The 14,291-nt window shown below is 41.8% G+C and overlaps 1 long non-coding RNA gene across 1 annotated transcript; it reads right to left on the bottom strand.

Annotated features, from left to right (window-relative positions):
* Window positions 1-10,124: 10,124 nt before the first annotated feature.
* On the bottom strand, window positions 10,125-10,881 carry LOC120895929. Its single transcript, XR_005738392.1, has 3 exons — window positions 10,719-10,881; window positions 10,518-10,651; window positions 10,125-10,439 (listed from the first exon to the last, which is right to left on the bottom strand). It is a non-coding gene; the product is annotated as an uncharacterized LOC120895929 (long non-coding RNA).
* Window positions 10,882-14,291: the final 3,410 nt, after the last annotated feature.

The raw sequence follows: 14,291 nt of genomic DNA, 5'->3' as shown, positions 1-14,291 counted from the left end.
AGTAAAAAATATGGAAAAATCACATAATTTCTGAAGCTCAAAAATTGTTTTAAAAAACCGATTTACAAAAACCATATATTCTTGTTTTTTTGCGAATTTAGCTATTTTTTCTAGAAGAAACTTTCTTTCTACAGAAAATCATGAACATAACCTGTGTTGATCAGTACTTCCTTCCATATGAAGGAAATATATCTTCAAGAACCAAAAGGAAATAGAGCTATGACATTATTGAGCTTGTTAAGATTCCAATATGTTAGACCAGGGGTCTCCAAACTACGGCCTGCGGGCCGCATGCGGCCCTCTAGAGCCTGTAATGCGGCCCACGATGACTTTGTAAAGACTGAAACAAAAAGTTTATTATTTTGATTATCTTTTATCTAAATTTCAATATATACTTTTTATATTTAAAATATAGCTTGCATTATAGAAAGCTGTACGGTTTTGATATATTCAGTTGGTATTTTTTCATCAAAAGAAGATTTAAACGTTTGTCCATTAGCTAAAGGTAATGTCCAAATGGCCCTCAACAACGATATTGGTGAAGCATTGCGGCCCGCTAAGGGAAATGTTTGGAGACCCCTGTGTTAGACAATGGTATATCATACTAGTGGCGGAAGATAGTAACTTTCATTACACCATATTCTTATCAAGTAAAGTAGAGACCTTTAGCTAGAGTAACGCCGAGCTCTCAAGGATATAGATATTATATCAGTGAGTAGAAGTACGATAACATACTTCTTCCCGTTACCACCATCAGAGAAACAACCTCAAATAATCGATGTACGCAGTACATATAATTCAAAAATTCTAACTTGTGCAGCAGCAATGAGATGGTTGACGGCACCAACTTTTGACACTTTGACAAGAGCTACCTCGTACCGATGTCATGCATTTAAAAAGCTATGAAAATCCACCAAGTTCGGCACACCTTCTTAACAAGCCTTCAAGTTCCATCGTGAACCATACAAATCAGGCTAACCAGTTGCAAGGTTCCAGATAGTACCAAGTGCTTGTTGAAAAGCTCCATAATTCGGCAAAGTACCGTCTATCTCTTAATCACCTACAAAGTACGACATCGGAACGATTTTTCGTCAAACAGCCCCAAATCAGCTATAAAGTACTAGCTGGCTAATTGAGCTGTTTCCCATGTACTATGACAATCGCCTGAATTAACTCAGGTAAAATTTTACCTAAAACAAGGGACTGTATCAAACGCTAAAATAAGACATATACTCGTTGCTGCAGATACACAGTATTCAATTTTTTTTTTCTTAAAAAATGCTTCCGGCTTATTGTTCCGATCCATAAAACAAGATTTAAAATCTTCACAAAAAGTCCCATTTTACTCGGCCCACTTACGAGCACTTTCTGCTCATATTTGCACCGTACGATTAATGTCTCCATCGCTACCTACAGCACTATCCATGCACAAAAACACCTTTTTTATTTTATCGCCCCCTTCGTTCAACCCTGCCTGCACAACACCCAAAGAAAATAACGCAAATGAAAAACTTATCTCGCCACTCGAAAGCAAAAGGGTCTGAAAAGGCCGTTCCTGTTGTTCACTTGCCAGTTCACAGTAGTACACACGTTCGAGTGCCCCGGATGTGTTGTGTTTCGTTGCAGCGAATTCATGACGCAGCGAACATTTTACAACAAAACAAGCCTACAACAAGAAGAGGCAGCTTGTTTCGGCACCTTACGACAGGTAGGGCGCTCTACGCTTGGGCACACAAAAGGATGAAGGGATTTTCGATTCTCCCTAGGAGCTTGGTCCTCGCTCCATCTTAGCCCCGGTCTACTTAACCCCCAGGTGAATGCAAGGAATGTACTTATGTAAGCAAATTCCCAAGCGCAATAAATACTAAAAGCCGAAGAACAGCATTCAAAGTCGCAGAGCACGATGGACCAGCAAACGGCGGGAAGAAAACATGGGACGCTGGTTAGCGAAAATAGCACCGACCATCGAGCGGCTATGTGGACGCTTTTCCACGAACGGGTGCGATCGTGTTTGCTTTTTGCGCACAACGCCTTTTGATAAGCGGTCGTGCGGACTCGATGGTTTCCCCTTTTTTGGAAAACTTTCACTTGAAACTATGCGAAAGTTTGGTATTTTCTTGCCCTAGACCTTGTTACATAAATTGAACACTCGATACCTTCGCGCCGGCACCGGAAACCTCGCATGTGATCATCGGAAACAGCCCCAAACTCATACTTATCGCCCCAAAACGATGCCCCAAAACATCGAGTGACCTTTTGCGTTGAGCAACTGTTGGCGGTGTAAGTTTGTCAGCCTTTCCCCCGTGATCCTCTCTTTCGAAAAAGACAACGCAGGGGGGGGAGGGGGTGAAACAGTTTGGAATTTGGGTCAACTGAGCGACCCTTTTGGACAGCGTGGATGTAGAACAGTGCTGCGCCGAAATTCCACCCGGGGAGGTGACTAAACCCAGTGCCCACAGATGAAAACGGGGATAAAATATTAGGAGCAAATTTGTCCGCCCTTGCTGCACTTGACAATAGTGCTTAACGGGAACATGGGGCCAGAGACTGTTGGTGATCGCTGGGAAAGCAGCACCATCCAGCTTGGTCTGAGTTATGGGACAAAGGGAGCTAGGGTGTGTACACACACACACACACACACACACACACACACATTTATACACACACGTGAGGATAAAAGCAATTTGCGAGGAAACCTTCATCCACCATCCGGCCATCCTAGCGCGGGCAAAAGGTACCAACAAACGGTGCCAAACCCTTACGATGCAGCTATCTAAATTAGAATTTCGGGTGGATCAAAATCCGTCAATTTTGTATTCATTACACATGCATGGAATCTTGTCTACCCGGCCGAGCAGCCGAGGTCTCTTACGAGATAAGGGGCGCACCGATAAAAGCTGCTAAGGCCAGGTTACCGGGCGGTTCGGCTCTCACTTGCCCATGTTTGGCGGAGTGCCTATTTCCCCCTTTTGGCTGCTTTGGCAAAAGCCGAAAAATGTACCTTTTGCGCTTATCGCATTTCTTTCCACCGTGTAGGTGTGTATGTGGGCGTTTGTCAGTAAGGACGTTTGTATCGAAAAGGATACTAGCACACAATATGCTGAAAAAAGGATAGCAAAAAGGGGGTAACTGTTTCTTTTCTTTTTTGTTGCTCTTGCTGCTCTGTTGATGCCATACGTTTCTGTTTAATGCTCTACACAAGGAACCTCGTCGGAGCCGGGCTTTATAAGATTACAATAACTATCAGTAAACTTGTTTTGAAGATAGATGATCTGAAATAAACTTCACGGCTGTTGACTCTTTTTTCCTATCCCTTTTTTTTCTTTCGAGCATTGGTGAACGCGCTAGCGAAGTGAAACGCTACCGGGAGGTATAGGAATATAGCTAAAGAAGAGCTCCACTTCTTTGGTGAATGGTGGTTGAGTTTTCTGAATGATTTTGGTTATCTAAACTTTTTGTTAATTGAATCGCTTATATTTTCCTTGAGCATCTGCGAACCTAGAGGTAATCCAATCAAGTTCATTGTACTGTTCACACACTGCTGTACTAGATATTTACAGATGAACGCGTACAATTCAATGAAGTGAGAGAAGAATTGGCTACCAACATTTTATTGTAATTCGATAGAAAGCGGTCGGATAAAGCATGTAAAGAATAGTGTGACCTCGTATAATGAACTAAACTATGAGTACCAGTGACTCACTCGTTATAAGAATATCTCGCTATGCTTTAGGCTCTGTTCCATATAATTTGTAGGAGTGTGAAATGATCTAAAGTATAAAGGACATATAAGCATCTGAAAAAATGACAAAAGTCTACATAATACAGCGAGGATGTTAGTAGTGTACTAAATGACGCTTAAAAATTTCTAAGAAAACAGTTTGAAATCGCTGCAAAATAACAATGTTAAACGATTTTCCGTCAATTTATGTCAATATATTCTTTTTTCGGAAAAATTAAAATTCAAATAAAAATAAAATTTTACAGAGGATACAAAAAAATAACAAAACGACACACGTGTATCAGAAACACAAATCAAACTGCTCTTAATGAGAGGTTTTAACAGAGATATATTTTTAGTATTTAGAATTGCTCGTTATAAGGTGTACTTGCTAAAGCAAATTTAGAATAATAAAGAAAATCTTTATAGCCATACATAATACATGAAAAAACATAAAAATATATTACAATATATGACGTTCTCTGTTAAAATATCAGTAAGTGTATACTCATTTAAAAAGTAAAGACGAATGCTCTTTAAACATCGTTCCGACGCTCCGCACTTTGAAAGTACTTCATTGAATGAACTGAACTAAATGAAACTGAGTGTACCTATGCATGCCCTATGAGCAATAAGTAACTCCGTAACAAATGTTTTAATATACAAATCAGTTTGGATTATTTAATTAATTGAGTGTTAAATAAATAAAACAAAAAAGAGAAAGTACTTCTTGTTTTTTTATTTCCTTACATTTTCAAAAATTTACCTCGCTAGCAGGAGTGTTTATTATTGTTATTCCTTTAATCATTCTTCAATTGGTATTTTACCAACAGTAGTATGTTTTTTACACAAGTGAGTCTTAATGAGACGATCGGTCGTATATGATAAGAAGAATTGGAAAAGGTGAGATTGTGTGAAGAAATGAGAAGGAGAGACAAAAATGGAAAAAATCGCATAAATACAACTTCTGTTAACATACACACGTTTGCTGTTAGATTTTTGTGATAGGATAAATAATAAGATAATCTAAATCCAATCATTTCCAGTCTGACCTTATTTCTGATCAGATGTGCATATTTTGGCCTGCCTAACATTGAACTTTTACCAAAGTACATAAAAAGTCAATCCCAATGGAGACAAGTAAAAGTTGTTAAACTCTGAAAGTAATAATAATGGCAAGAGATTATGTTTTATCACTATACACATTCTACTAAATTTCCTACGCTAATTCCTACGCTATTTCCTACGCTTATTCGTACGTTGCACATTTACTACCAGGTATAGTTAGTTGACTGGAACTGGATTTGTATACATTCCATACCTGAACCAGGTTCAAGTATCGTTCCGAATCAAAATCCGGAACAGTTCCTGGGGCCTTTATGGGTTCATGACCGGTTGCAGGGCCCGTATGGGTTCATGATCGGTACCAGAACCGGTATGGGTTAATGATCGGTTGCAGGATCCGTATAGGTTCGTGATTGGTGCCAGGGCCGCTTAGGGTTCGTGATAGTTACCAGGGTCGGCATGGGTTCATGACACGTTCCAGGGCAGGAATGGGTTCATGATTGGTTCCTGGACCAGTATGGGTTCATGATAGATTATAGGGCCCATACCAGCCCTCAGTATCAGTTTCAGTACCGTAATTAGTTTATGATAGGTTCCAGGACCGGTCTCGTAGTACAATCGTCAACTCGTACGACTTAACAACATGCCCATCATGGGTTCAAGCCCCAAATAGACCGTGCCGCCATACGTAGGATTGACTATCCTGCTATGGGGGGAAATCAATTAGTCACTGAAAGCCAAACCCATAAGAGGTAAAGGCAGGCCTTGACCGACAACGGTTGTTGAGCCAAAGAAGCAGAAGAAGAAGGTTCCAGGACCGGTATGGTTTCATGATCAGTTCCTGGACCTGTATGATCAGTATTATTTCCATAACCGGTTTGGATTCAGTATCGGTTTCTGAACAGACATTGGTTCAATAACCAGGTGCAGAACCAGTATTAGGCTATTTGCAGTTCTTGAACCAGGAAAGTTATGTAATAGATCCAGGACCAGTATGTGTTGGCTTTTCATTTAAGGTTATATGTACTTTCTTACGTCGTTATAAGTACTTACTTTTATTTCAGTTTAAATACTATTTATTTTCAATGTACTCTTTACATTAAAGGGGATCTATCTTTTAAATTTAGTTGCGTAGCCCTATAACCTGACCAAATTATCTAGTACAACGCAAAATACAGTTACAATCAGGAACAGTGGAACTGTTCTAACAACACATCCCTTCAACACATTTATTGTTTATTTAACAATTACAGCTTATGTTTTGTGTTTGTTTATCACGGCAAAGTAATTATCTTTCGCTCAAAATCGGATTGCAACCGAAAGATTTATAAGCTTGAAGCTATACTTTACTGCCCGCAACTGGCTCCTGCTGTTTACCGGAAGCTGCAGCATCCTCTACTCTTTTCACCCTTAATGTAAAATGTTACCGTTCCCTCTTTACGAATGAACAAATTTCTCTTCAGTCCCGTGCCATCCCATGGAGTCCCATCGTACCCATCCCGGGCACACAATGGCACACAATGGCCCACAACACAAGATAAGAAACGAATTTGCCGACGAAACACAATTGAATTTTGCTAGAACAAAAGCCGGAATGCATTCACTGGGTGCAGTCACATCGAACGGTATTCACGCGTTTCGTGATGCTCAAATAACACGACTACGGGCCAGTGGAGCTTTTGTACACAATATGATATTAACGTGGACCGGGGCGTTTGCGTTTGAAGCATACTAATAGAACCTCAAAGGAAAGAGAAAAAAATGACCCCGAACATATTGCTGCTACTATTTATGAATAGTTAAGCAAAGAGCGGTGTAAAAGTTGCGCTTTGAAAAATTCGTCCACGCTTGCAAGGAAGCAGTCATGCGTAACACGCGCTCCGACAGCTGGAATTGTCTTTGTAACCGAGAGTGATTGAAGTTTCCATACTAATTTCTGTGCTCCCTAGGGTGGTCGGTCGCTCGGGAAAGTTTTCCACTCGCTTTGCAAAAAAGCTGCCAGCGAATGTAACGAACGTTTCGTTTCACTTTTCCCACTCAGCAGTCAGTAGTCGCACTACCTCACGGATCGAGTTTATGCACGTTTGGGAATTTCAACAATGAAGAAACTGAACAAAACTGATGAGTTGACAGCGGCTAAGTTGAAGGTTCTTTTGCAGCCTTATGGGAATTTATAATTATATGAGAATGGAATGGTTTAGTTTTTTGATTGACTTCCCTTTTTTTCTCTACAGTGGTAAATTATTTAATGTGGAAGACATACAAAAAGCTGTCGAGTGTATCATTTGCCACATACATCCACTGCCTAATACCGTACACTGTGTAACAACAATAAGCACTAACTTTTCTCGTTACGCTGAGTGCGTAAAACTTTGCACACCATTGCAGCCAGTCCTGCAGACAAATCTCGTCCACCTTCTATGCCGAATTTGTGTTGACCTAGCCGGATATGATAATATTTAATCTTCTGAATTATGTCCTTCCGTCCTTGGAAGGAAGGACAGTGAGGGAAGAATGAAGAAAAACCCAAACCATCAACAGCTGAGGAAAATAGAAAAAACTAAGCAAACCCAACACGATAAGCACCGCATTAGGAAGCGACTGTGAAAGTTCTCATCGGCTAGAATGTGTAGCGCGCGCCCAAACGCGCCCCCCTTAAGTAACTAACCTCGAACGAAGGCGGCAAAAACACTGCCACACACAGTGGGACACTGCGCGAGAAGGAAATTGAATAGGAAATTGAAAAATGAAATTTGTCTCTCTGTCCCTCTCTCTCTCTCTCTCTCTCTCTCTTTTTTTCTCACTCACACGTTCGCTTGAATGCATTTCCATTTCGAAGATGTATAGCACCAAAAATAGCTGCGAGAAGAAAGAAAGCTCAAGCTTACCAGGCTCGCTCTGGTACGATTTCAGGGCAACGCAACGGGGGAAAAAAAGCTTCAATGGGATTATAAAGTCTATTGGATTACCGCCTAATGTCAAAACTGCCACAGAAAACAACACGATCGATGGCGCACAGCAGGATGGGTACGAGTGGCAGGATCGTGGCCGGACTCGGTGCTCGGAATATTTATGCCAATCCCGAAAGGAAGTTACCTTTTCTATTGTGAATGAAGAATGGCAGCCAAGCTTCAAAACTAAAGTGTGTACTTCATCGCTCCTCGAAAATAGCGAATAGACTACATGACTATTGAAGCTTTTTTGCTAATAATTGACAGGCAGGATTTCATTACTTCCAAATGCTATCCTATGCTTTGGTGCTCTCCGTTCTTTTTGGTTTTGTGTATAGAAAAAGTAGTAAAATAAAAGCATCCATTTGTTGGAAAACTCGCATCTACAAACAAGATTAACTTCTCACCACCACCCAGAGTGCTCATCGCATTTGGAGCACATTATCGATGCATAGTTGCCCGGGGTGCAACTATTTCCACTAATTTCATATTGTGTCCTGGTCCCGGCTGTCCCGGTAGAGCTCATCAGTCCCGTCCCGTTTCATCCAATCCGTCCTTCCTTTTGTGGTAAGCCGCGATATATTTCATCCACAAAGCTCGTCGCCCATATGTGCCTCTCGCTGTGTTGCACGTAAAAGCGGTGTGTATACATGTGTGTGTATGTGAGTGTACAAGTTGCAACGCTTTTCCACCCCTTCCCCCCTTGTCAGCACTGTCACAAAAGTTTTGAGCTTGCAAAAACACACACAGAGAGAAAACCCGCCACATCGCATTTTATCCGGACTGGCGCACACTGCAACGAGCTTTTTTTCTCCTTCCATTTCCGTTGACTCGTAGATAACTCATTTGTTCCATGTGGTCACTCCCATACATGGGTTTTAGCAGCATGGTTTACTGATGATACCACTGTGAAAACTTTATCCACGCTCTTCATCGTGGCACGGCCAAGCGGATTGCGAAGCGCGCCGGGCAAACATATAGGGTAGGGTAAACATCGAGCAACACACCCTCAATGAACCCGGGTGAGGGATAGGTGTGGTGTGCACGGTTTGTGCGAAGCTTTTAAGTTAAATTTGTATTTTGATCTGTTAGGCACTTTATTTGCTTTTGGGCAACAGTGGCTAAGCCTTTGCAGAGTAATTATCAGAAACAGCTGGGATGTAGAAGCGCGGAAAGAGCACGATGGGCACAACTTTTTCCCCTAGGAAGTAGGAAATAGAAACAACTTACATAGAGAGAGGCTATGTGTTGCGGTTTTATGTCTCATTTATCTGTTCACACAAAGCTACTCCTCCTCGCTGGGGTGTTGTTTAACACCTCGCCCCCATACTTCTCCCCAGGCTGGTGTGTGGTTTCTGAAGCGTGATGGTATGATTATCGTGTTAATAATTGATATTATAATTCTGGTTAACCCTAATTGCGCGTTTTGATCGATATGTACATGGTGCGGAAATGGGAGAGCATGCATGCGGTATTTCACCTTACTATTCCGAAAAGTTGTGAAGAGCTAAGACACGGGATGAGGAAGAGATAGGACGGGTAGCGTGTTTGCGGTTTTACAGCATCACACACACGGGAGTTATGCGAGGATCTTTTACCGTCTTGTACTGTTTTACTGTATGTGCTACTGCCGTTTCTTCTACACGGTTGCGTGTAGAAATGGCGTAAGATGTAAGGAGATTTGGCAAAATGAAACTATACACAAGTGAAAAACGTAATAATTCCCAATCTCATGAGCACCAGTATCAGTATGAGTACTGACATATGCCCCATTCATCGCGTTATGGTCGTTTGGAGTAGGGCCTACCACTTTCCCACTATCCTTGTGGACAGATTAGAAAGAACATTACGCTAGGCTAGGTCGCCCAGTTCCATGCGTATAACATTGTTTCCCAGTCCATGCGCACACCGGAGCCTGGCGAGTTTGATACGCAGCATAGCACGACAGTGAGATTGCAGTATACTTCGTTTCTGTATCCAATCCTCCATGGTCTTTCGACACATACGGGACCAAAAATCATCATTTGAATATTCCAAAAATAATATCATTTATAACACGGGATTTTATATGAACTCTTTCAACAATGTAAATTTTAATTCCATAACCTAATATGGTTTGTTGTACATTCTGGCAGAAGCACATTAAATAATTTCGTAGCTGATCTCGTAAAAAAATAAAATTCAACGTTAAGACGCTCAATGGACCAAGATAAAACATATTTTAAGTGTTAGTCTGGTATGTGATACTGCATCCCGCGAACGGGTATAACGCTGCCTTCACTTGCCTTCCCTCTAATTGATTGCGTATTTTCCCATGCGAACACTATTGATGCTATTTTAATAGAAGAATAATACAACATCACAGCATATTGTGTTTTTGTCGGAGAAGTTTATTGGAATGCATTTTTTATTGTTTACATGAAATTCGATCAGTAAATATCGTGTAAATATAGAACATACTTTTCAGTAACGCCAAAAAATCCACACTTTCAATGTAACCCACACACGATCGGATTGGCTGAGTATGTGAGGAATTCACAAAAACAAGTTACGAAATCAATTTCATCAATATCAAATACGAAATACGATCAGTATACGAAATAAAAAAAAAGCGATAAAGAGCAAGAAATGAGATTCTGTTTCGACTACCTCAATCAAGTTTTAAGAGAACTCGTTATGACAAAAAATCGATATTAAATTATCTGTAAATAAATTCAAATGTTAAAATGGTTAACAAACTTCATACAAAACCACATCGGAAAGAAGAGCTACACACTTACCAAAGAAGTAAACCGTTACATTAGCATCAAAAGCAAACATTCAGCTTAATTGTTGGGCCAAAATTGAGCACAATTAAAAGGCGGCGGCGAATTCAACGGGTTTATATCGTACGCCAACGCTATTGTACCATGATCTGTGAAATAAAGAATTTTGTACATATTACTAGCTAATAGGCCAATTCCATCATGTACGAAACTTACTGCTTGCTTCCCCTACGTTTGGCAAACAGTTATAAATGCACCCATGTATGTACGGTGCATGTCCAGCAATCGGAACGTATGGGCAAATGATCTGCGGTTGCTGCTGCTGCTGTTGGTGTTGCTGCTGCTGTTGGTGTTCCTGCTGTTGTTGGTGCTGTTGTTGGAGCTGCTGCTGTTGCTGGAGCTGCTGCTGTTGCTGGAGCTGCTGCTGTTGCTGGAGCTGCTGCTGTTGCTGGAGCTGCTGCTGTTGCTGAAGCTGCTGCTGTTGCTGGAGCTGTTGCTGTTGTATTTGATGCTGCAACACCTGCTGAGTTATCTGAGTTTGTTGCATATGGTACAGCATTGAACATTCGTTGGAAGTTTTAATCACCGTGGAGGAGTTCGGCACAAATGCCAGTTGCTGTTGATGCTGTTCAGAAACAAGCTGTTGATTGTTATTTGGCATAATGGCGGGCAGCTGCTGCTGTATTTGATTCAGTCCAGGTAATGCACGAAATGTCTAAAACACACGAATATTAGTATGTGTTGTGCTATTCAGCATTCAAAGCTTCATCCCAATCCCCCACGTACCATTGGAGCAATAGGGTAGAACGGGAGAATTGTACAGCATCCTACCCCTCCTGCAGAACACTGCCCGTTCTTGTCACCAAATGGAAATTGGTTTTGATCGGAGGCAACCACACCAACCGCGTTCGTGTCGCCGAACTGAACTGGCGGCGGAAGATACCCGCACTGCTCCACCGGATAGGGCACAAGTGCCAGATGAGGATCGGCTACTTCGTTTGTGTTCAATTGCTGTGCAGGGGGCTCGTCTTCCGCTATGGCATCGATCACTTCATTTATCTCGGACGGCTCTATAAACGGATTTTTAACGAATTCTATACGCTTGCCACGACGATTGCCTATGAAAAATGGACGTAAAATGATTCGAGTTTTCCGTGTATTTAAACAAAGCTAATCATACGCATACACAACTCTTACCTTCATGCATATATCTATCTTCGTAAGATTGTCTCGTTTGATCGATTTGGTTCTCGTTATGTGCTGTGTGAGTTATCTGCAAAGATATAGAAACAACATTTTATATTGTAAATCTTCTTCCATGTACTTCCGGTATACAGAGGGGCTAGGTAAATATTGAAAACATTACATACAATAAGTTGGTCATTCATCAGCAACGGGTTAGTATGATAACCAGATTACCATATGGCAATTGGCTAAGCTCGGAGGCCATAACCACACGTGGAAATAGGGCGTTGGTCTTATGATGTTGAGCACACAATTGTTGTTTGCAAGTTGTATGGATTTTACAGTCAGCGCCACGTGGTTGCTCGTCAAATTCAAAATATGTACACAGTTTACTTCTTGTCGTGTTTCCCCTGCAGCAAAAGAACATCGACTCAAGCTGCCGTAGTTGTTTTTGTAATTCAGGACCATGCTACACTTCAGGTTTAACCGAGAAGCTACAACTGAACCACCGTAACAACTGTACGTGTAGAACACAGAATGAATCTTCGTGCATTGGGCATTTAACATTCGGATATACACAATTCTAATGCATTTGCTATTTTGCTTTATCTTCAATATCTAATGGAACCATGACTACATTGTATTCGAAGCAGATTCGTTTCACCGTAATCCTGAACAGAAATCAAAACTCAAACCTCACTCGATGGATTGCAAAGGCAATAATACCGGAGTGGATCACACTTGTTATTCCCATAGAGTATATTCCTATTAAATAATGGGCAATACTGGTGACAGAACACAGGTGATGCTCTGGAAAGCATTCGTTCACCTATGTATATCCCGATGGGACAATGATTGATGAAGAAAGTGAATGTTTTGGAAACAATCTTTGGTTTGAAATCCAAGTTCAGCAAAACTCAGTGTAGAAATCATTTACCTACCTTTTAAAAAGCTGAGTATAGGTTTAACTTTCAAGACAAGAGAAAAAAGTGCAAGAGAAGTCGATGACTTGACTTCATGAGTTGACTCCCCAACAAGCCAGCGTGTGGAAAACAGACTTAAAATACACATTTCGTTCAACATCCCGTTCTGTACCGTAAAACACTCACCTGCAAAAGATGTGCTTTCCATTTCTCCGCCCGGATCTCGTGCCACACGTCAAACTCCACGTTTCGGTAGATGTTACGATCGAGTGCTTTGGCCACCTTGTACGGGAACGGCGTAATGCCTAGGTTCAGCAACTGACGCACGCAGGACAAGTTTTGGTCCTCCAGCAACGGATTCGGCTTCCTTACACCCTGGCGCACGTTCAGCCCAACGTACACACGGTAGCCCTCGGCCGAACCATGGATGGCAAAGAACTGCTGAATCGCATCAAAGTTTGTTATGTTATGGAAATGACACAGCTGCGAATTCTTCAGCACGCATTCCGTTTCGCTAGCCGCGCTCAGCTTCATTTGTCGGCCATCTTCTGTTGTGACGACTTTGCTACCCTGCTCGTCTTCGTCGTACGTGATCCTGTGATCTTCAGGATCGTGCAGCATCCGCTCAACCGCGTACTGCACGTCAGGCATTAGCAACACCTTCGTGTACAGTATGTCATACACTATCGCTAGAGGAACGAGATTTAAAAGAGGATTAGATTACTATAGGACTATGAGCATAAAATTGCCCTTCTTACCCTGGCATTCGGCCATATTAGTAATGTGGTCCATGGTATAAATCGAATCGAAATGATTATTACGCCCGATAAACACTCTCCAAAGATTATCGTACGAATCATTCTGCAGGAACCATTTTCCATCGGCAAACGGTTCGAACAAGCGAACATTGGCTCTGTGCAATCAAAACATTAGGTTATGCGATGTAGTTCACAGCACAGCTATTTCACGGGAATGAAGGAAAGCTACTACTTACTTGTGAAGATGCGCCAAGGCTTTCAGTTCCACCAGGGTACCGTGCGTTTTCTGCCGACTCATATTTTCCAAATACCCTTCAAAGTCCCACTTGATATCCTACGGTGAAAACGAAACGACAACACAAGGTATCAGACTGTGCATTCACTTTTTAGACGGAAAGTGAGGTTAGGGAAAGCGCATCATCCGCGCCAAAGCTGTACGCACCTTTTTAAATTGCGCTCTATTGGCGCGCATGTAGTTTACACATTGCTTGCGGACTTCCTCGTGGTGTAACTGGATGCTGTACTGCTGTTCGGAGACGACGCGGAACAGCGAGGACGAATCTAATGCTGTGTGTTTGCGGTAGTATCCTTGGTTTTCCAAAAACTTGTCGCAAATATCCGGGGCTTCTCGACACCCGAAACCAAACACACGATTCTCACTCATGATGCTAACTTGTGATTTCGTTAAACTGACCACTCCACAGCGAAAAATGCGTAATCCGATCAGAAGAGTTTCCCACTTTTAGGTACGATTCTATCACGCTACGCAGAAGTGACGCCACAATTCACGCTGGAACGCGTTCTGTTTTGCAACTGCGAAGAATGGCAACACTTCAGCTGAAAAGAGATACACAACAGAGGTGATGGTCTCAGCTTTTTTACGCACAATTTTGCTGCATGGCACCGCTTCAACTGGTCCCAAA

This window comes from Anopheles arabiensis, chromosome 2 (assembly GCF_016920715.1).
Source record: "Anopheles arabiensis isolate DONGOLA chromosome 2, AaraD3, whole genome shotgun sequence".
Taxonomy (NCBI): domain Eukaryota; kingdom Metazoa; phylum Arthropoda; class Insecta; order Diptera; family Culicidae; genus Anopheles; species Anopheles arabiensis.
The sequence above is the reverse complement of the archived record's forward strand: the minus strand, read 5'-3'. Positions and strand labels throughout refer to the sequence as shown.